Below are 22,914 nucleotides of genomic sequence, written 5' to 3' on the forward strand. Positions count from 1 at the left end.
CTTTGGAAACATAATGCACTTAGTATTGCAATAACTTGATGACTTCCTGTGACTTTGTGGGTGCTCTTGGGGAGCCTGTGTGCTAAAACTTGGGTTGGAACTGTGTCCTCGAAAACGTGGGGCAGGATCTGAACTTGTAAGAAGCCAAACAAAACCTTAATTTTAATTCTTACTTTTGTAGGTAGGATAACCTTGCCAAAGAGGAAAGGAATTTGGACAGACTTAACATCCAGCCTGTGCAGCTTCCACGAGCTGGACGCTAAAATGAAGAGAGAGTTTATTCATTCCCATCTCAACACAGCCCACCAGAATTAAAGGACATTTTAACCTACAAGGGAGATTGGGTCAAACACTTCCCAACCTGCCTACAAGAGAAGGCTGTTCGATTCCTCTGGCTACCAAGCCTCCACATTTCTGTGTTGGATGTGAAGAGTAAAGGGAGTCTGGCAGGAATCAGGAGTCATCCAAGTCAGCGTAAGAGACAGCACCAGGTAGAGGCTTGATTCCTTTTTCCTAATACTCTTGCAGTATGCAGTATAGACATTATTTCTTCTCCTCCCCTTGAACTTTTGTTGATTTCCTCTTCTCCACATCCGTGGAGCCTCTGTAGTTGTACTTGTGGAGCAGGTGGCATGGTTGGAATATCGGAGCAGTATGTATTAGAGTGAAACCTACAGACAGAAATAGAAAGTAAATGGAAGATGAATTGATCAGAGGAAAGGCAGAGGATGGAGGGGATAAAGTAAAGGCAAGGAGAGAGACAAGTAATACCTTGCCTGTGTGCTATGGTAATTTATTATTTTTATATGGTGCCCGGGGTGTGCAGTATCTGTTTTACTGAACAAATAGAAGAGTTCTCAGCCCCAAACAGCCAACATATTAATTTATTGTGTGACAGCCTGACAAAATGAGCAGCCAGGCCAGTGTGATGAGGAATAATTTAGTGCTTGTGGAGCATGAGTAACTTTACTATTGGTACCCTCACTTGTGTATGGCATCTGATGGATGTCTCTTTTGTTGGTAGGGACTTACTGTACAAGAAAAATTTCCCTTTCAGGGGAAATCTGACTAGGGGAGTGTCTTAGGGCATGGGACAGATTCTGTCTGGGGAAGCAAAGAGGCTGCCAGGTGAGCAGCCTGGGAGGGGAGGGTGAGGACCTGAGCCCCAGCCTGGCACAGGGGGAGCAGCACAAACCCCAGACCGGGGTGTGCGGGGACATGCAAGGGCAGCCAGATGTGGGGAAAAGTGAAGGAAGGGACTCGGGAGGGAAAGCTGGAGTGTTTGCTGTGAGCAGGCTCAAGCTGCAATTTCTGAGGAGCCATCCAGCTGGGACAGCAAGGAGATGACCTGAACCAACACGCTCCAGTGGGAGAGGCTCCAGTGCAAACCTGCCGTGACCGCGGCACCGCGGGAGCAATTGCTGAGCTGTTTTCCAATGCAGTTATTGCCACTTAAATTGCAGTTTTATTCCAAAAGCAAATTCCAAAGTTTTATGTCCATAAAGGTTTAGACATAAACAAGAAAGAAGTCAGGAAAGTGGTATGTACTGTGTAAACAGTCTCACTTTATAATTAATGCTGAAGATCAGGGAGCAGGAATGGCTGTGCATGTGTGGTCATTCAGATTTACTGTTGCTCTGATTAAAACCTAGTTGGGCAATAATTTTATGCCCAGGTAGGGGCAGGAGGAGAGCAGGATGCCCCCAAGCAACCCATAAATAGTGTGGTGAAGACAAAGCGTTTATTACTTATCTTCACAAAGGCTCCCTAAGTGCTCTCCCAGGGTATATATACTCATACCCCAGATGCCAATTCTGCAAATTATTTCTCAAAATCCTGTGTAAATAGAAGTTATTTAAATACTTGATTTCATCAGAGAGACTCACCCATGGAAATGTCAGTCTCTTTTTCTCCTTTTTGTGGGGTGAGCAGAGGTTTTCACTGCCTGGGTTTTCATTTCTCTTGGAATACTTTCACTGATGGCAGAACCTGGCAGAGTCTGGGATCCATACAGGACTCAATCTGCAGGATTCCGTCCCATCTCAGTGCCTCATGCTGGTGTAAAAGCAACTCTGGGGCATAAACTTTACCATTTATCACTGAAATGTGCTACTTTGAATCTTCTATCTAGCAGTTTAAATTACTGTGCCAAAAGTGGTTTCATAGCTAAGACACACAGGGAATTAAAGGGATTTGAGATTCTGTCAAATTACCATTGGGATGTTCCTTTTTTGTAATTAGAGAAGCCACCAGTGAGTTCAGCTCAGGCTTTGCTGATGGGCTGTTGTTTTGTCATTGGGCATCCTGCCACTAGTAACTTGTTCAAATTTTAGAAATTTTCACAATTATTTGAATCCATTTTTGTATGGGATTCCATGTAGAAACGGGTACCTTAGTTAACAGGGTAACAGTAAAACAGGGTGAGAAAGACCCATAAAATAATTTTTACATGATGAAACAATTTTCCTAGATATAACATATTAAAAGGTGAATATTTCAGGATTTTCCAGGGCTAAAAACAAGTGTTGCATTTTAAGGATGCCTGTTTCTCCTGTTCAGGGCAAAAAAGAGATAGACTTAATACTGAATTTTGCAGGGCATTGGACTTGAGCACCCTTAGAGTAGACAAATTGCCACTGACCAGGAGGACAGTGCAAGGAAGTGCTGTGTTTGCTGGGACAGAGAAAGCACTTTTCTAGCAGGTAGTTTCTTTTTTCTTCAAACAATTATGATTTGTACCTGCTGGTGTTTTGAACTTTAAGAGTTAATTCCAGAGAAATAGGGAAGGAAGAAAAGGGCAGGTGAGCTTGACCAGTGAGGCACCGTGAAAGGACATGGTTTCATGGCGCTCAGGAAACACACCAGCAGGAATTACACCAACATCCCATCTCATGTGCTCTGCTCCACCAGAGTCACTTTTGTACCCATTGCACAAAATGGGAGATAGGGCAAAAAGTGGGGGAGTGAACTCTGAAGTGCATTCCTGGGCACTTCCAGCATGCCCCATGTCCCATCTGAGCTGGTGCCTCATTGCAGACAGTGAGTCTGTGGCAGAGCTAGGAATAGAATCCAAGCCCTTGTTCCGACTCCCAGATCCTCAAGAGTATTTTTAGGAACTTAATACCATTAATTTTATACTCTTTTTGGCCAAGGATCTTAGAAACCAGATCTTAGAAACATGCTTCCTCCTGAAATAATTTTTAAAATCCATACTTGTATGCTCTTGGACAACTTTTTTTCAGGGATTGTGTACAGTTTAGTGCTATTTAGGAACAAATGGGCTTAAAAATTACTTTTGGGAAGAGTTCTGCACGGACTGTGTTTTTGTGCAGCCTTGATGTGCAAGTAAGGATGGGGAGGAGATGGTGCAGTCCTTGTGTTCTGCAGGGCAAACAGTGCCTGTCTGTGAGGGGCTTTGGCAGAGGGCAGTGGGGACTCAGGCATCTCATGTTGGCACGTTCAAGCTACTGAAATGGTGGAGAAAAAGTTCTACATCTACAGATTTCTACACACAATCATATTTTTCATTGTGCTAACTCAGCAAACCCCTTTAAGCCCTGCTCCTGCATCCTATCTATTATTAATTAATTGATTTCCTATAAGCTCATTATTTAGTTTGCCCAAGTTCCTCACAGGGTGCTCAGCTGCAGACAGCAGAACAGCTCCTGTCACAAAACACCAGCACATCGAAAAGGCCAGGCAAAGGGGAGGTTGAGACTGGACATTCAAGAAGTGCTGGACAAAGCTCTCAGGCATGTGGTGGGATTCCTGGGTCTGTCCTGTGCAGGGCCTGCAATTCCACTCGATATTGCCTGTAGGTTCCTTCTAGCTCAGGATATTCTGTTATTTACCAATCAGGAGAAATTTCTTCACTGGAAGTGCTGTGCAGCCCTTGCACAGGCTGCCCAGGTCAGAGGTGGAGTCATCACCCCTGGAGGGGATTTAAAGGCTGCGTGGTAGGGCGCCTGGGGATGTGGCTTACTGGTGTCCTTGGCAGTGCTGGGGGAACTTTTCCAACCCAAATGACTGATTCCACAACAGGGTGGGAGAGCAGCTTCCCATGGTGCAGCCGCTCATCAGGTGAGCGGATGAGCAGGGTGTTTCAGTGGCTGGAAGGGAAGGTGTCGAAGGCCGCTTTAGGGACTGCTCATACGGACAACACCAGTGGGGACAGGGAGGAAGCCTGTGTGGGACAGGTTCAACTGGCCCAGGGCAGGCGTGGCAAGAAGGGCTCTCTGTGGTGCTGCTCCACATGTGGAGAGGCTCCTCTCCTTTGCTCCATCCTCTCCTCACTCGGTCCAGCTCGGGTGGTAAACGCGCTTATTGCAGCGCTAATGTCCTGCAAGTGGGATCCCACCTCCAGGTATATTAGAGTAATGAGTTCACACCTAACTAATGGAGACTTAATAGAGTTACTAATAGGCTGCCTTTTCCCCCCACGGTTTATGACCCCGCGGCCGGGGCCGTCAGGGGAGGGAGAGGTGAGAGGCAGTGTCAGCCCCGGCTCGGCCCCCGGCCCGCGCCTGGCCCGGCAGCCTTTCCAGGGACATCGTCTCTCCACCTTTCTGCAAGGAAAAATAAACAGTTTGAGGCTCCTGTGTCTTTATTAAACATTTCCTTTAAGCTGCATACTTTGGCTCCCTGCCCACATGCACCAAGAAAGCATCCACAGAGCAGCTCCGCCGCGGGCTGGAGCGAGCAGCCCCCGGAGGGGCGAGCACCTGCGCTGGGCCCGGGCCTGCCGGAGAGGCCGATGTGACAGCCCGGGGCAGAGCGTGCCGGCGGCGAGCAGCGGCAGCATGGTGGCCCCCGGCCAGCACGAGGCTGCGACGTGGCAGCCAGGTGGGTGGGCAGCGCCGGGCTCCGCGTGTGCCCGGGGCCGCGGGCAGGGCGAAGGCGGGCGGCGGGCCCGGCCGGGCCGCTCGGGCTCGCCGAGCGCTGCCCCGGCGGCGGCGGCCCCGCGGCGGGCGAGGCTCGGCCGGGGCCGGGCGGGAGGGGGCGCGGCGGTGATGTCAGCGCGGCCTCCGGCCGGCGCTGCCAGGTAAACAGCCGGGAACAGCCGGGAACAGCCGGGAGCCGCCGGGGCAGGCGGCGGGGCGGGCCGGGCCGGACGAGCCGCCCGTAACCCCTTCGCGCCCGCGCCGCTGCTCCGGCCCGGCAGCAGAGCGGGGCTCACCCGTGCCGCCGGGGGCTCCCCGCGCCGGCGGGGCCGGGGATGCGATCCGGCCGAGGGACCCCCAGTGCCCAGGCGGGGACAGGGGCCAGAGCCGGGCGCTGGTGGCCGGCGCGGCTCATGCAGCGTCGCCAGCAGCCGAGCCCCACAGCTCAGGTACAGGCAGCTGCGCAGCGGCTAAGAATATCCTTAGCTTGCTGTTGCCTCATTCACCAGAAATGTGCCTTCTCTGCGACGCCTTCGGAGCAGCCCAGCAGTTAAATTAGTAACTACGATAAAAGCTACCAGTGCTGTTTTGAGACAGGGTTTCTAAATCCCTGTCATCCCGAACAACGTGTGCATGGAGCCATCCTGGAGCTTGAGCCTTCAGTCCCCTACACCAGCATCCATCTCGGCAGAAAGGATGCACAGCTCCACGCAGGCTCTGCCTGCAGTGGGACTGGATCTGGATCTTCCTCAGGCAGGACAGGGGATTTTTTTTCAGACATTTCCAGTAAATACTGTGCATCATCTGAATGTCTGTCCTGTCCGGAGAGGCGGAGAGGAACTGCGAGATAGGGAGCTGAGGAAAACCCCGAGAGAGCCACTGCTGATGGCCAGGTGCCTGCTTCTCCCTGCTCTCCTTTCCCCCCAGAAAACAAAGCTGCCGTCATACGAGTGCCCATAAAACACGAGGCATCCTGAGTGCAGAGATTAGTGGTAATTTTACAAGGACTCAAATAACGTCGGTCTGCAGGGTGCAGCACTGCCTTGAAAGGGAACAGCAGGCATTTCCCCTGGAAGCAAGTTTCCTCTTTAGAGCAGTTTACTGCCGAGGTGCAGTGTCACATTGTGGCACAAATACAGTGTCAGCCTTTGGTTTGGAAGATGAACATTTGATACCTCTTTCTGCTGCCAAAATGCACTGCCCAGACCCAACTCCCAGCACGGTTATTTTTTGAAGCATTATGTAATTGGATTGCATGGTCAGTAGTGCTTCCTTAACAAGCCTTTCAGCAAACCCTCTGCCTGCTGCAGCCAATCCTCAACCCTTACATACACACTTACTCACGCAGGCTCAGTCTGGAGTAAACTCGCTGCTAAATACAGTTAGGAAGCAGACGAAACCAGGCTGGGAATAGATCATCTGCTTCCCCGCTACGTGAGCCGTGCTGTGGCCAAGCCCTGGGTGCCGCTGGTGTGAAAACGGGGTCATGCTGACGTATCCCAGCTGAGGGGTCACTGCTGCCTCTCTGCCGTGCCTCCCCCTAACGGGGTAAAAAAATCTGCTTTTTGGAGCACGGAGAGGCAACTGGACCCAGTGTCCTTGTCTGCTCTCACCCTGCCATGACTGCCCCGAGCCCTGGGGACCAGCTTTGGGAAACCTCTCCGAAGGCGCCCAGGCCCAGGCACCAGGGCCTTTATCCCGGCTCCTGGTGGGAGCTGGAGGGTGAACCGGGAACCGAGGCTCCGCGCAGCTCCCGGGCCTGTCTGGGCACCGTTCCCACGGGGCCTGGCCGCCTCGGCCCTCGCCGTGTTTTCCAGGAGCGTCCCTCTGCTCCGGCCGCTCTCAGCCCACGGGTTGTGGCTCTGCTGACTCACGGCTTCCTGTTTGTGATTGCTGACTGGTGGCAGCAATTGCAGAAGCAATAAGAGATATTAAAAAGCGTGAACTTCCACTGGGACCAGGAGATACAATTAGGGCTGTGCCAAGAAATACACTGCAGCGAGCTGCGGAGCCCTGCAGCCCCCCGTTCCCTTGCTGCAGGAAGTAGGAAAATGAACATCCCTGGCCTTTTATCATCTCTGAACCCAAATAAAAATTGCATTTGACTTCTGAAGCTCACTCTGGCTCTTTTCCGTGCTCCTCCTCAAAGCCTTTGATCCAGCCTTCTGTCTGGGCCTCCTCTACCTGCTGCTGCTGCTGAGATGTAGGGATCCGTGTTCTGTGCTTTCACCTGACTGATTCTCTACGAAAAGCCTGCATGAGGCTGTGTAAAGAGGCTGCTTTAGAAGGCATGCACAATCTAATATTATTTCCATTATTTTTTTATGGGAAATATCTCTGGGGAGAAGCATGAAAGTATATGGAGAAGGTGCTCTTTGATCAGTAAGGTCTAAATGTAGCATCCAAACTGCGTGTCTGTTTCTTCATATTATGCTGAAATTCATCTTAAAGTGCTACTCCTGGGTGGGCATTTTCCTGTTTCTTCTTCATTGGCTTGAGCATTTGGAAGCATTGCCATCAGTTTTGTCTCCAGCCCTGGTGGGGATTGTCCCCAAAATGATTTCGCCACCCTATTGTTACCGTATATCAGTCTTTCAATGTGTGTTTTAATTCCAATTTTAGCCTGATTGTCAGAATGTACATTCTGGTTATTCAGCTGAGGACAGGAGGTGGAGGATGGTGTTCTATGAACTGTGTGTCACTGGAGGACAGAACATATGCTGAGGCTGGTCTTTGATGGATTGAAGCTACAGTAGTTTGCAGCTAAGAAAAAAACACTTCACTTTTGTACAGGCATTAAACTGACTTCTAAATTTTTTTTAACTCTGTGACAGACATAGGGCCGAGAACTGGTACAGAGAACAGACATTAGGGGAGGAAAAAAATCCATCCCAAAACCTCAGTTATTTCAAAACATACCAAAAGTGGATTGACAGTGGATGAAGAGGAGGAGGAGGAGGAGGCAATAGTGAACACACAACACAGTTCAAGCTGGCAAGGAGCCCTTTCTTGAAGAATGTAAGTTTAACCTTTAGCATTCAAGTGTCTGGGCTTAAGTGTCATTATGAGCAATACTTTCCTCCAGCACAGCCTCTCCTGCTTGGAGGAGGGTTCTGTGCAACCTCATCCATTTTCCCCTTTCCCGTGTATAAAAAAAATGTGTTTCTGGTTGCCTATGCTCTGGCAAGGCCCTTCGGGTGGCAGAGCCTCTGGGCACTGCGGGTGGCCCTGGACGGGTCCAGGTGAGGGCCGAGGGGGCTGTGGAGACCCTGCCACGGCTCTGGGCTGATGGAGCGAGTGCTTTGGGGTTTGCTGGTTGAATTTAGGTTAAAGGTTTTGTGCCTTGAACTCACAAGTGGAGCTGGCTGGGGCAGGAGTACCCCCGGGGCACTGCCTGCAGCCAGCCTGTGCCCAGCCCTCGGGCTGCCCAGCCCGGGCACAGCACACCAGCTGCCTGGGTTTGCTGTGGCCACAGGAGGAAGAGGGATCTGCTGCCAAATTGCTTTTGGGAGAACCAAACTCAAACGAGGAGCGGGAAGGGATGGACCTGGTGTTGCCATTGTCATCATCACCCCCTCCAGTGCCAACCTCACCTTTTGATGGAGACACGGAGAAAAAAAATTAGAGAGACAGCAGCAGATGAACATCAGACCTGGCTGTGGACAGGCTGCATGTGTCCCCTCCCCCCCCCCCCCCCCCCCCCAAAATCATCTCCAGCTGTAAAACACTTCAGGGCTGACAGAAACCACACGCAGCCCAGCCATAACCCAATCTGCAGAGCTGCATTCCAATAAAAGCGCAGCGTGGACCTAAAAGAAACACTGTCCAGGATTCCCGCGGCAGGATGGGTGCTGGGCTGGGAGGGATCCCCTGGGGCTGGGCGCTGGGGAAGCGGGGGCACAGCGAGGCCCCCCAGCCCCCGCTGCTGGCTCGGCACGGCCCTCCCGGGGCACAAATGAAAGCATTGTTGGCCGGGGTGGCTGGGGATGGCTGCGGGGGACGCGGCGCAGCAATCACAGCCCGGGCCCCCAATTTCAATATGCGCCGCTCACGTCGCCGCAGATGTCAGATGTGCTTATGTTAAATACAGGTAATATTGTGGCGTGCGGCTGGGAGCGCGATTCCTGCAGATATCTTGTCTGATGAATTTTGCATCTCGTGTTTGTGATTTTTCTCTGCGAAGAAGTACAGGTTTGAGAGGAATAGGAGCAGATATTTACAGAGAGATAACGATGAACTGTTTGATTAAGTGCAGCAAAGATGCTATGTCAGATCCGATTTCTCACTGCTTACAACGCAGGGGTGGAGGACGTGGTTACTATATAGTAAGTGCAGCTGGTGCTGGTGCTTAACTTGGTGAATAATTCAATGCTGACTTTCCTGCAAATCTCCAGCTTAATTCTGAAATAAGTCGGAGGGAAAGGAGGCTGATGGACTATTTTCCAAGGAGCACTGGGTACCTGGCTGGCACAGAGAGGAGAGGGTTGCATTGCTGTCACTGCTCCTGGCCCCAGCGCGGGGGTGAGCACAGGAATTGCCAGCCCTGGGCCAGGGTCCCTGTGCAGCCGCTGCGCCTGACAGACCCAGACCAGCCCCCAGACAAGCCAAGGTGTCTTGGTCTCCCTGCTGACACGCTCTGAATTCTGTGGAAACCACCCTGTAGTCCAGAATTCTTCTCAATGCTGAAAACATGGGGTTTTTTTTCCCTAATTCTGGGGGAACTGTAATTTTATTTTGTAACTTATTTCCCTCTTTTTTCCCTTTAAGATGGTTTCCAAACATTTATTGTGGGATTTTTCATTTAAAATAGTTTTCTAGGGAAATTACTGTGACAGTGATTTAATTGTTTAATTAAATCTGACATTGATGACAACATAAATACAACAGACACGAGGTGATACAGGCATTAAATAAGTGCAATTGTGGAATACATCCATAGAGTACTCTGAGCACATGGAGCCGCTCACAAAGAAATGATGTTCAATATTTATCAGGTTAGTGACTCCTAATTAAATGCCAAGACTTTTTTTCTTCATTTCTCTCAAAAAGCCAAGAAACATATAGATGTATTCCAAGTGTTTATTTCCATGGCAAACACATCCACTCGTGTTATGGCCTGCAAAACAAGCAAATGCATGTTACAAACCTGCTGTCTGACTGAGGGGTGTTTACTCAGCCTGAGTGCAGCAGCCTTGCCAGGTTTGGGGACAGCTGGAATAGCCCACAGAGGTCCTGTCACTCCCACTGCCTACAGCACGATGTCTTTTAATAATCAGGTATAACCCCAGAAATAGATTGGAGACAAAAGAATAAATGTTCCTTTGAAAATATCCCTCAGCCCAAACCTCCCCAAACCCTACAGCATTTCTTCTAGAGCAATAGTCTCTCCCCCTCCAGCACCCCATGTCTCAGGAATAAGGGCAGCAGCCCCCCCAGTAACTGAGGCAAACATGACTCCAGAAGAAATCCCTGCTATCTGGCTGAAATTGCTCAGCAGTGTGGCTCTCCAGCCGTGCTGCATTTTTGCATCCCAACAATGACTGTGCTGCTGCTGGAATATCCCTTTCCATGCTTCTTGCTGGGCGTCTCTAAATGGTATCAACTCGCTTCTGCGGCTCAGCAAGCCCCGTGCAATCCATCGCTGCCGACTGCCTGCCCTTTCCCCCTTCCAAATCCAGAACAAACACATCTGCTCCAGCTCAACTCCCCTCAACCTTCCCCCCTTCTCCTGCTCAACTCCTCACAAACAAACTTTCCAAAGGAAAAGCTAGCTTACCTGGCCAGTGCTTTGGGCATAGAGTCATACAAACTGATCAAGGCAGACATCCTAACTCCAGCACAGGGATTTGATTGCAAATTTCCATTGCAAAGGAGCAGAGGGAACTGGAAATCTGACAAATGCCTTCAAATTGACCTGTGTTTCCACAATGCACGCAGTGTTTAAAATGAATGGCAGACTTTATCATTTGGAGCTCCTTCAAGGACTCTGGCCTTCCATGCTTTGTTCTGATTCTTCAGACACATTTCCAAGAAGCATACAGCTATGGAAGTGGATGATATTATGGAGACTTTTTCTAAGCTGAATCTCCCCCTTCCCAACAATAATTTCTAAAGCCTGAATTTTAAAAGATAGCCTGGAACTTTTTTTTAGCTCTCCCCATACATCAGCCCCTTGTGCCCTGTCAGCCTCCGGCACCGCAGGGTGCCCCCAGTCCCCCCGTGCTGGGTGGCGAGCAGTGGGATATGCTTGTGGATCCCTAAAAATTCAGCTGAGTCCAGTGCTTTCGCCACAGCCCTATGCAAAACTGGCCCACCCCTGCCTCCTGAGCCGCTGGCAGCCAGGTCATGTCTCCAGGGGAAGACCTGATCTCACTGCAGGACCCAGGGAACCAGAGCTGCTCACCCCCATTTTACACGTTAAAGATAACAACCGTTCTTGCTGAGAGTCCTGTCCAGAAAGCCGTATTCACTGTGTTGGAAAAACATTTTGCTTCAAAGTTGTTCCTCTTAATTTGTATACATTTCTACAAATAATAACTTCCCTTGAAAGCGCCGCTATCCGTTCTGTCTGTTCAAAATAACAGAAATGAAATGATACAAATCTTTGCGCAAATACATCAGATATGCCACGAGACAAAAAAAAGGGGTTAATCTAATAATTCAGCTGTGTCTTTAGCAAGTTTCCTATGGGGAAAATCAGTCTTATTTTCCCTGCAGATCTGATACTAAGAGCTTCTTTCTGTTAAGCACATTAAAAGCTATTTGAACCCAAAATCCCATCTATGCGTATGCAGAGATACACATATAGAAACAAGAGGCACCCACACAATTGCAGATGAGGCTGTATCAAAATTTCTAATTAAAGTAAGGGAAGTCCCTTTTTATATTTTAGCAAGCAGATTGTCTTTTTGCCTAGAACAAAGAAATCTTACGGGAAGTAAATTTTTTAGAGGAGACACACGTGCACATAGATGTAATCATACCTAACGATTTCTGTGCGAATTATCCCTTAATTCCTTGGCTGTGTTTCGGTGTTTGCGTAGTGGTTTATCCGCTGGTCCTGCAGCCGTCACTTGTTCCTTCCCTTCTTTTCACACACAGCCTCCCCTCACCACCTCTTTTTGCAACCTGGAAAACTGGGAACTCTCTCTTTCCCCAGCCTCCAGACGTCTGTGTCCAGGACGAGGGGCAAACCTCTGCCCTCTGCTCATCTGCTGCTTCCCTTCCCAGCCTGAGCTCCTGCCTTGCCAGGAGGGGAGGGAAAGATGTCCTAGGACTTGACCCCAGGGCAGAGCCTGCTCGGGCTGGACCAGCTCCCAGGAGGGTGGGGGGCCGCAGGGCGCACGCCCCTCTCCCCGCTTAACCCCTCCGCTCCTCTGACCCGGCGCCTGCTGCCCTCCTCCCTCTCGGGGCACTCGGGCTCGTCCCGGGAGCGCGACGGAGAAGAAAGACGGAGCAGCGAGGGGCTGTGGCAGGAGGGCTCCGCGCAGCGCGGCCGGAGGAGCAGCGGGATCTCGAGCGGGGGATGTTTGGTTTGTGTTAACTACCCAGACAGATGCACTTCGGCATGTTTGCCTTTATGGGATCCATATGTTGTCATGGGAAATTAGAGGACAGCGGCACACAGCTCGAATTCACGATGCAAGCGCAGAGACAACATCCATGGCTCCAGCCCGCGCTCGCACACGTCCCTGTGGAGGTGCCTGTTTCTGGAGCATCCACAGGCACTCGTTTGCTCCCCAACTTCCCCACACATTTCCTTTTGCTTTGCTCTGCAAAAAGCGTGGCCACAGGCAGCACCCGCAGCCGGGGCCACCAGATCCACAGCCTCAGGGAAAAAGAGGCACTTTTCTAAGTTAGCCCAAGTGCTAAAGACAAGGGTTACTTTATTTTCGCCTCAACTTCTTCCTCAACCCACGTTTGGTTCACGTTCAGCAAGAAGAGCTACAAATTACATGCACCTTCCCAGGCAGCGTACCAAGCAGCCCTGAAAATTCCGATTCCCACAGGGCTCCACGCTTTGGGGCTTGGTTGGTTTTGGGGTTGTTTTTTTTTTTTTTTTTTTTTTTTTTTTTTTTTTTTTGCTTGGGGTTGGCTTTTTTTTAGGGTTCAGGTGGGGGTTGGTTTTGTTTTGGTGGGTTTTTTTGGGGAGGGGTGTTGTTTGTTTTTTGTTTGGTTTCTTTTTTTTTTTTTTCTGAAAGATGAATACATTAACAATTATTCTTCCATAAAACCAGACATGTATCAAGCAAGCAGGGAGTGACAGATTTTTAAGGGCAGCTTTTAAATGCAAACTGGTCCCCCTCTGGAGTCAATCCGACCACCAGGACTCACACACAGCACGCCTGGGTCACTGGGCACACCAGGGTGGCAGGTACAACATCCACAGAACCGTGGCACCTATCGAACCCTGAGTCTTAAAACCTGCGACTTTCTCCCAAACGCCAGACACTTCCAGCAATGCATCAACAGCACAGTCAAATTCCTGATCCTCTTCCTTCACCCCCATCCCACTTAAAGGGACTTGTCAAAATTCCAAATGTCAACCCCCACGTTAAGAAACAGGGAAAGCTCAAGACATTTCATTATAATAGGTACTAACAAACATGCAGTTTATTACCTTGCAGTATAAAATACATCTACATTAAGGTTCTCCCAAACGGAAAAACTGACCGCAACTGCATTCCTTGTTCAGAGCTTATGAAACAGACCATGAAGATAATTATTTGAGTTATAATGAAAATAAAAAAATAAGAAAAAAAAGAAAAAGGTTAAAAAAAGCATAAAAATAGCAAAAAAGAAAAGCAAAAATTAGAGCTCCTTTAGATTTTCAAGACATGATTTAATTTAGATGCATTTCTGCTAATAATAAAAATAGCGTCTTACAGAAACATGAAAAAAAACATATTTCTGAAGCCTGGATAGAGGTTCTTTACTGGTTCACCTCCTCCTAAAATTCAAATCTCATGTTCCCAGCCATAATCTACATTTCTCAATAGGGCTGGAATAGGGAGGGACAAGCTCCTGGAAATAAAATTTTTAAATAATAATCGGACGTGGACTCGAGCAGAAAGTGAAAAACGTTACCGTTAGGCTAGAGAAATATTTATTTAATCAAAGCAGGTTCTGGTGGGACTGGAGGAATGTTGCATCCTCTCCTTAAAAAAAAAAAAAAAAAAAGAAAAAAGAAAAAAAGAAAAAGAAAAAAAAGGGGAAAAAAGAGGAGGGGGGTGGGGGGAAGAAAAGAGAAAGCAAGAAAGAAAAAAGGCAGAGGCACAGCCGCCTCCTGGAGTTCCCCATTGTCCGGGGCCATAGAGAGCCCCAGAATGGCATTAAACTCACAAAAGGCACATTGTGCGGGGGACAAAAAAAGCCCCTTCTTCTACAATAACTTTTAGCTTCTTATTTTTAGAAAATGACAAAGCTGTTGCCAGCGATGGCTGGTGAAACCTGTAGCCCGGCTCCCAGCGCGGCCGGCCGCGGCCGCATTGATCCGCCGGCCCGCTCGGAGCGGCGGCCGCCAAGTTTGAACGGGGCCGGGCCGCGCCGCGGGGATGCTGCGGGGATGCTGCGGGCGGCGGCGGCGGCGGAGCCGGCGCGCAAAGTTGCGATCGCCGCCGGACGCAACTTTCCCGGCGGCTGCCGGGGAAACTTCGGCGGCGGCGGCGGGGGTCGGGCCGCCCCGGCTCTGCCCTGCGCGGGGCGGCGCGGCCCCGCCCGGGGCGCGGGGGCAGGTGGCCCCGCGGAGGTCCCGCCGCCGCGGAGCGGTGCGGAGCCGCCGGCCGGCCCCGCGCCCCCTGCCCTGCCCGGCGCGGCGCGGGCAGGGCGCGGAGCGGGGCAGCGCGGCGGGGCGCGGAGCGGGGCCGGGCCGGGCCCCCCCGCCGCGGGCTGGGGGCCGGCCGCTTGCCCCAAGTTTCGGTGCGGCGCCGCCGCCGCCGCGCTCCCCCCGCCCGCTCCTGCGCGCTCGCTCCCTCCCCCGCCGCCTGGGCTGAATCTTATTGATCCAGAAGGTGGCTAATTAGCCCTTCCCGTCGTGCCTGGGTAATGAGGCACATGCGCACTGCACTAATCAGCCATTTTTTGCAGGAAACTAATTAGCAGAATAAAGATCCAAAGAGTTTTTTTTCTTCCCAATCATCAGATCTGAGTCCGGGCGCTTCCTGCTCCGGCGACCGCCAGCCCCGCCGCCCGCTCCGCGCCCGCCGCCCGCTCCGCTCCGCGCCCGCCGCTCCGCCCCGACCCGCCGCCGCCGCTGCTGCTGCCGCCGCCCGCGGCCCCCTCTCTCCGGGGGGCTGCAAACTCCCCGACAACGATGCTGCTGCTGGGCAGCGGCGGCGGCGGCGGCGGCTCCCGCTCGGCTCCGGCTGCTGCCCCCGGCTCCCGCTGCTGCTGCCCCGGGCCCCTCCGCGGAGCCCCGCGCTCCTGCCGCCGCAGCCGCCGCAGCCTGCATGGGATCTGTAGCCCCCGCGCCGCCGCCCGGGATTAAAAGCGCCGCCGCCGCCGGAGCAGCGACCGCGTAAGTGGCAACTTTTCTGCCCTGTCCCCCGCTCGGGCTCCTCCTGCTCGGGGCGCCCGGGCTGCTTTGCATGGGGCTGGTCCGGCCCCCCCTCCCGTCCGCTCCCACCCACCGCCCCGGATCCCCCAGCAAACTTTGTGCCGCTCGCCGTCCCGGAGCCCCTCCGCCGCCGCCGGGGACGCGCAGGTGCCGGCGCCGCGGGGGCCGCTGCGCGCCCGCGGACCCCCCCGCCCCGCCCGCCGGCCATGGCCGCGGGGCGCGCAGCGAGCGCGGCGCCCGCCCGGCCGCTTTGTGCGCGGCGGGGCCCGGCCTCGCACGGAGCCAGCGCCCCCCGGGACCCCGCCGGGCCGCGACCGCTCCGCGCCGGGGACGCGCCGGAAAACAAAGGGGCGAAGAAAGTGCCGAAAACTGCCCCGGCGGCGGCGGGCCCGGCCCCGCGGAGCCCCGCGCCCCGCGGCCCGCACGGCCTGGCCGCGCATAGGAACGGCGATTCTTGTTCCCCGCGGGCGGCTCGGTGCGGGAGCGCGGCGGGGGCGGGCGGCACCGCAGGCCGAGCCCGCTCGGGGCCGGGGTTAATGACTCGGGGCTGCATCGCCCGGCGCTTATCGCGCTACGTGAAACGCGGTCCCTGTCGGTCCCCGCCGGGACCCGCCGCGCTCGGGCTCCCGCTGCCGCTCGCACCCTCCGAGGGGAGCGTGTCTGTGTGTATGTATGTGCCCTGGCTGTGTGCGGCGTGCGTGGGTGCCACGCACACGCGGGATTCGGACTGTGAATTATTTATAATTTGGGTTGCGTTTGTGTCTTTGTCTTCTTTTTTTTTTTTTTTTAATTATTCTGTTCCTCTCGGCCGCCAACCCCCCCCCCCGCCCCCTCTTTTTAAAACAAACAAACAAAAATTGGTTCCGAGCAAGGTCTGTTTCTTTCTCCCGCTGTGCTTCGGGTCTGCTCTCGCTATGTCCTGGACTCTAACGCAGCCGTGTCCCCTCTGCGCCGGCTGTCTTTCTCCTCTTCTTGCTCCTGTTTAATATGGAGCAATTTTCTGGAGACTCGGTGACTCCCTCCTTAGGGTCACATTGAGTTCGAATACAACTGAAGGTGCAGGAATCCTGCAACGGAGGAAATAAGAGAATAGAGAAAATGGGGTCAAGTTGGCTGCTTAGAGGCCAAAACTCCCATAGCTGCCTTTAAAAATATATGTATAATATTTGGCTTTCCTCGCTGTATTACGGATTGCAGCTTCCCCTTTCAGGTATTTTCCTTACAGCTTAAAGCCCTCGCTTCCTTTTGCCTCCCCCCCGCACCCTCCCCCTGTTAGGGGAGAGGGGGGGGGGAGGAGGGAAAATAAAAGGAAAAGAAATGGGGGGGAGAGAGGGGAAAAAATAAAACCCATTGAGTTTAGGCAAATAAGGTTTGGTCTCCGTATCCTATTACAAAGCACTTTGAATATGCAAGACATCACACAAGACCAGTTATTCCAGTTACGACAAACTTAAAAAGAGAAAAAAGCGAGGCATGTTTAGATTGTAATTTGTTAGAGCAAGATCCGTATTTAAAATTCCATCTTTTAAATATTTTTTTCCTACCCTTGCTTTATATCCAGCCTTTTCTAATGTCTGGGTTGGGTTTTTGTTTTTGGGGTTTGTTTTTTTGGGGTTTTTTGCATTATTATTAAAATCTTTCCATCGAGTTTAGGAAGACCGCTGCGAGCAACACATTTTCTGTATTTTTGTTCCTGTATCTCGGAGGAGAGTTGGCAGGGATTCTGTGGTTTGCAGTTACACAATATGTTATCATGTTTTTAATCACTAAATCATTGCAGTGGTTATAGATTTACAGTCTTAGGGTATTACTGAGCGGCGCAGCGCAGCCCGTGTGTGCGGGGACATACGAGAGCATGCCGTTAACATGCTCGTGAACTTTGCTTTTAAATCATTTCCCGGCCGAGCCGCGGCAGAGTGCGGAGCCAGCGTTTTGGCATCACCCCTCCACGCACTTGAGGAAAGTTTGTGCAACCCTCCCGGCAGGGCAGGAGCTCCGATGGGCGTCGTGCGCGCCCTGTCCTGCGGTGCTGGCGGTAAGCGGCGGGTCAGGGGGTGCGAGGGGTGGCCAGCGGGCCGGGGCCACCACCTGCATGGCCGGGGGGATCGGGCAGCCCCACCGGCCGCCCTCTGCTCCCCTTTCCCCCTTTATTATGTAACAGAGCCCTCGGCAGCATTAAAAATTCAGCATTACAAGCTGATTGTAATGCTCCCTCATTAGGGAGCACTGTCTGGTCCGGCACCGAGCGAAGAAGAGCGTGGCTTTTCGGCTGCGGAGGCCGGGGAGCAGCCGGGGGGGTGAGCGGGGTGTCCCAGGGCCCCGGCGGCAGGATCACGCTGGGCTCCCCAGCACCGTGAAGTGCTGGCCCTGCGGCCGGGCCCAGGGCTCGCCAGGCTCCTGCGCTGCCGCCGGCCCAGGGCTTTCCCCTGTGCGGCTGCCTGAGCTGCCTCCTGCCCGGTCCCGCTCTGCAGGCTGTCTTCCACTGGAACAAAAGCAAAGAAAAGGCACATTAGAGGGGACTGCAACTCTGCATCTGGCCCCAGAAGTTGCTTCCCTGTATTTGTATTTTTTCCTTCTCCTCTTTTCTTCTTAACGCGGTCATTTTGTGAACAGAGGGCAGCAGGAAGTTGGCTCCAGCCGCTCTCCCGCGCAGCGGTGCCGGCTGCAGCAGCACTGGTCCTCAGCTGCAGAGCCTCCGGACCCTCCCTCCCACCCTGCCGCTGCCTTTTGTTCCCGCAGGACCGAGCCAAGGTGCTGCTTGGCGGGCCGGGGCGGTGCGGGCGGCCCCTTGTGCCTGGCACCATCGCCTGGCCTTGTCGTGGCCGCTGTCACACCGGGGCCCAGCGCTGGCTGCTCTGACAAAAGCAGAGGCGTGCGTCCCTCTTTCATCTCTCTGCGCTGACCCCCGCCCCGGTTGCTGTCGGTGTCGTGCCAGAGGCCAGGATTTGCTTTGGGCCTGGTCAGTGCTTGAACGGCTCCAGCAGGAATCGCTGGATCCCAAACTGATGGACGCACAGCTGGCTGCGTCAGCCTCCCTGTTAACACCTCCTTCCGCTTTCCAAAATAGCAGTAACAATAATAAAAAAAATGTTGCGTGGAGAAGCAGAAGAAGGACTAGTGGGCTTTTACATGAACTTTATTCACATGCCATGTTTTGTTCCGTGGGGGCTCGATCCCTTGCGGGAGCGTTTCCCTGCCAGCATTGCTTTCTCATCTGCGGTGGGAGAATTTTCGGCAACCATCTTCTGTGGGTGCTGGCGCCGGCGCGCGCCGGCCCTGCTGGGGCTGGAGGTGTGTTTGCGCTGTGGAGATCGATTCTGGAGGGACAGGCTCGGGAGAGGCTGAGCATTTCACAGCTCCTGCATCCCTTCATCAGAGCGCGGCCAAGGTTTGGCCTTTGTGTGGCTTTGGGGGCCGTGTAGCCGTGGGTGCGTCCGGCTGGCAGGAGAGGTGCGCTGTGAACAAAGCCGGGTCACGACAGGTCCCTCTGGCCCGGCACGTGCCGGACCCCTGTGCCGCTTGCAGGCTCCTGCAACTGATGACTCTGGGGGCTTCAGCCTGGGAGAGGCCCCCGGGGCCACAGCAGGTGCCTGTGGGGGCTGTCCCCGCTGCGCTGCTCCCGTTCCTTAAGGGTGGGTCGTTCTCCACGCCAACTGGGAGCCCTGGGGGTGGCTGTCCATCCCTGGGGAGACCAGAGAGAGGAGCTCCTCTCTGGGGAGCAGGGCTGCCCTCCTCTCCTCCCTCCCCGCTCGACAGCCAAAATTCAGGCTGGGTGTCCAGCGCATGGCGGCAGCCATGGGGCTGTCGAGGGCTGTCGTGGCAGGAGAGTGGGAATCAAAACATCTGTGCGCAGGCCTGGGCGCCGCAGCCTCTAATGGTTTTGACGGAGCTGTTGTGGTCTGTTGTCTGGAAAATCTGCATTCTGCGCCGTGCCCGAGGGGGCCGCGGCACCACAGACCGTGGCGGTACCTAAATATAACCGCCTCGCGCCGAGGGGTGAGGTGAGGGCAGCGGGAGCAGGCCGCCCGCTCGCCTTCTGCTTTGTCTCTGATCTGCGATTCAGGCATTTTTGTTTGCTCCCGAGGTTGGGTTTGTGTGTAGGCAGGGATTGGAGAAATAGATAAATTCCAGCTCGTTTAAAAAAAAACAAACAACAAAACAGGGTGGATGAGTCGGGCTTCCCTCGCTGCCGGCAGCGGTCCTGCTGCTGGGCTGGGGATCCCACCAGCCCCGGCCACCCCTGCGTTCCTCGTTCCCCTCGGAGATGCTACGGGTCTCGCTGAGGTCTCGCTGTGCCGGCAAGAAGCCAGAGCTTCCAGCGCTTCCTCGTTGGCTGTGCCGGACAGACGGACAGACGTGTCCATCTGTCGGTGCGGGAGGTGGGTGCTCGTCGCCACAGCAACGCTGGCTGTGTGCGGGACTACCAGCGCCAGGTGTGGATCGTGTCAGGCATGGCCGTGAGCGCAGTCCTAGTTCGTCCCCACACAAAATTATTTTTTGGTCGGGGATGTCAGGAAGGGAGCTCAACACAGGCCGCAGCTGGTGGTGGCTGCCACCACGTTCCAGGCGCTGCCGAGGTGGAGGGACAGTGGGATGATAGCGGGTGCTGCTGGCAGGCTGCGGCCACCCGGCTTTGCCCTTGAGTTTGCTGCTGGGAGAGACACTTGGCTGTTGATTGTAATTTCATTATGTCACAAGTGCCAAACATGCCTCTCGCTATGAAAAGGCAAAGAGGACCAGCAGTATTTTTCTTTTTTCCCCCCGGAAAGCAAACGTTTCACAGTGTTCTGAGCTGTGTGGTGCATGTTACTGTTGAACATGAGGATGCTGGCCCTGTGGTAACCAGGCTTTCAGGTATTAAATCTGGTGAGGGCTGAGCTGTGCAGGTTCCTTGGCTTGGCAGTAACGCTGGAGCAGACAACATGCTTGGCAGCTCTGGTAAAAGGTTTTCTCTGGTCCTCCACCTGCCCTGGTATCTGGGAAAGCAGAGACTGCAGGGCCTGTAGTGTGTTAGCTCTTAGTGTTTATTTACGAGGCCCAAGCGTGCCTGCTGAAGCATCGGCTCCCTGCCCAGGGAAGATGGGAGCTATTCCCAAACCCTCGGGTCCCAACAGCAGCGTACCTGTGCTCTGCCTTGGGCTCACCTTGGGCTCCCAGCTGCGCTTTCCTGGCTGGTGGCAGCCTGGCTCCAAAACAGCTGGTTGGCTCAGTTGGGTAGCAGGGGGTTTAAGCCTCCTTCCACGCTGCCACCGGCTGCCTTGTGCAAACAGAGCGGCACTCGATGCGGAGCTCGGCGCACAGACAGAATTGCTGATGGTGACATGGCGATGGCGTGCTTGATCCTGCTGGGTCGGGCGCTGGGTTTCCTGAGTGACTGTGACGTCTGGTGGGGGGCTCAGAGGGTTTTGGTCTTGTAATGGAGTTGAGTGAAGAAGGGGGAGGTGAGGAGGGTGCGGAGGCACAGCTGGCTGAGCTGCCACCAGGTGCAGGTTGTTGGGGCTGACGAGCGCAGTCAGGTGCGTGTTGTTTGAGATGATGCAGAATCTGGGCCTTCCTGCCCAAGGTGTGTTTGCTGAGGTACCATGTGGTGAAAAAACATGTCGGCAGGCCTGAAGGTTGGTTCAGGAGACTGAGCAGGGGAAGTGCACGGAGCTACTTGGTGTTTGAGAGCTGCAGAGTCTGCAAACCAGCCCTGCTCCTGCAGTGTGAAGGTATTCTGGATTCAGGCTGTGCACAGCAGCTTGTGCATTTCAGCTGTACCTCTGGTGTTGCAGAGGCTAGTGCCCAGCCCCTTGGACACCTCGAAGGCAGAGCAGGGGCTCTGCCACGCCGGGGTGCAGGAGGCTCCTGCACGCTGGCTGCGGAGGCGCCGCTGCTGGGCTGTGGTTCCTGGGGTGTGCAGCGTTGGACAGGGCTGGGTGTCAGTGCTGGTGCAGGGGCTGCTCTCGGGTGAGCTGTAGCAGCGTGCTCGTGGCCGCTGGAGTGGTACTGCCGGGCACTCCTTGCTCCTGGTGTCCCCTGATCGGGCTGAGGCTGCTTTGCGCTGTGGCATGCGGGTGAGCGAAGGCCGGGGAGCGCAGGGCAGCCGGCCACCGTGTCCCCGTGTCCTTGCTCGGTTCCCACCGCAGCCCCTGACTGTGCCAGACAGAACTGTAGATGTCAGGCTTTGCACAGAAAGGAGAGCGGGGAGGGAGGGCGAGGAGGAGGCACAAGCGCGCAGCAGCAGGGCTGTGAGGTTCAAATTAACCTTCTGCTTTGTTGGTGTCGAAGCGAGGCACCCCGGCTGCCAGCACAGTGCAGGCCCACTGTCATTCATGCTCAGCTCCGTGGAGGAGCAGGGCCAGCAGCAGGGCATCCCTCCCCGCTGCTGCTGGGGGTGGGGGACTGCAGGTGCCCAGGACAGCACTGGGCCCAGGCACTGGAGATGAAGGCGCCCAGTGGCACTCGAGGGCTGGCAGGGCTCACCGTGTCCCCAGGGCGCTGCAGTCAGCGCCTTCGCATCCGACTTTGAGGAATGGGTGCTCTGGCCTTTCTTCTGGAAGCTGGGTCTGCAGCACCCAGACGTGTGCTCCTACACAGCTACTTCAAATGTCAAAGCCTAAATTTCTCCTCTTTAATTTTCTCCTGTTAATTTTGTCTCTTTTAGTTTTACATACTTCCTTCCCCAGTTCCTTTCTTCTTGCTGTTTTTCATCTTCCATAGAGACAGTTAAAAGCAGCTTAACACCGTGAGCTTGTTTGGAAGTCAAAAGATCCGTTTCAGCTCTGACGCTGACTTTGGGCAAGACACCAAGTGTTTGCCTCAGCTGGAGGATGAAATGGGATGATGTGTAGTTCACATGCAGGGACTGTAAGTGGAGATTAATTGTGAAAAATCACAACGTGTTTTAAATCCCCACAGCATTGTTGCATCCTTAAATTTAAAATGGGAGTACCTGCTGCACTGGGGGCAGCTGTGGAGCAGAGGGATTGTCCAGAGCACCTCAGCACCTCCCAGCAGGGCATCGTGCTGGAGACCTGTGCTGTGGTACTGGAGGAGTGGAGCTGGTTGGTCCTTGTTCTGAGACACCATCTCATCCCTTCTGGCGTTGCTGCTTTCTGGGGCAGAGAGCACTGGGGTGGAGGACTGGTCATGTTGGCTGGGGTTTGTAGTCCTAGGGAGTCCAAGTCTAAGAGAAGGCAGATGTGAAGGTGTAGGCAGGCATACGTTCCCAGCTCCTGTGGGCATGGCGCTGGGCCGGCAGCACAGCCGGAGGAGGCGGCAGCGTGGTGGAGCCTGCTGGCTGGGCTGGTCGTGTTACTGGCCAAGGAGTGAGGGTGGTGGACAAGAGGCACACGCTGCCCCACAGCAGGCTGGTGCTGGAGGAGGGCTGGCAGGGTGGGTTTTGTGACAGTACCTCATGGCTGGCAGAGGGGAGGGCAGATGGTGAGCCGGGCATTGCTGCCAGCCCGTGCCCTTTGCTGGCCATGGAGCTGTGTG

The 22,914-nt window shown here is 54.0% G+C and overlaps 1 protein-coding gene across 4 annotated transcripts in view; it reads left to right on the plus strand.

The window, feature by feature from the left end:
* The window catches only part of ZFHX3 (zinc finger homeobox 3), a 448,729-nt gene that overhangs the window by 305,301 nt on the left and 120,514 nt on the right, over positions 1–22,914 (plus strand). For 2 of the 4 annotated variants that reach the window (XM_053952496.1, XM_053952497.1), the window contains exon 5: positions 182–491. The gene's annotated coding sequence lies outside the window, so the exon portion shown is untranslated. Of the gene's footprint in view, positions 1–181; positions 492–15,279; positions 15,397–20,877; positions 20,952–22,914 lie in introns of those variants that run through there. The other 2 variants (XM_053952498.1, XM_053952499.1) reach the window with 2 other exon arrangements.

Source organism: Vidua chalybeata, chromosome 11 (assembly GCF_026979565.1).
Source record: "Vidua chalybeata isolate OUT-0048 chromosome 11, bVidCha1 merged haplotype, whole genome shotgun sequence".
Lineage (NCBI taxonomy): Eukaryota > Metazoa > Chordata > Aves > Passeriformes > Viduidae > Vidua > Vidua chalybeata.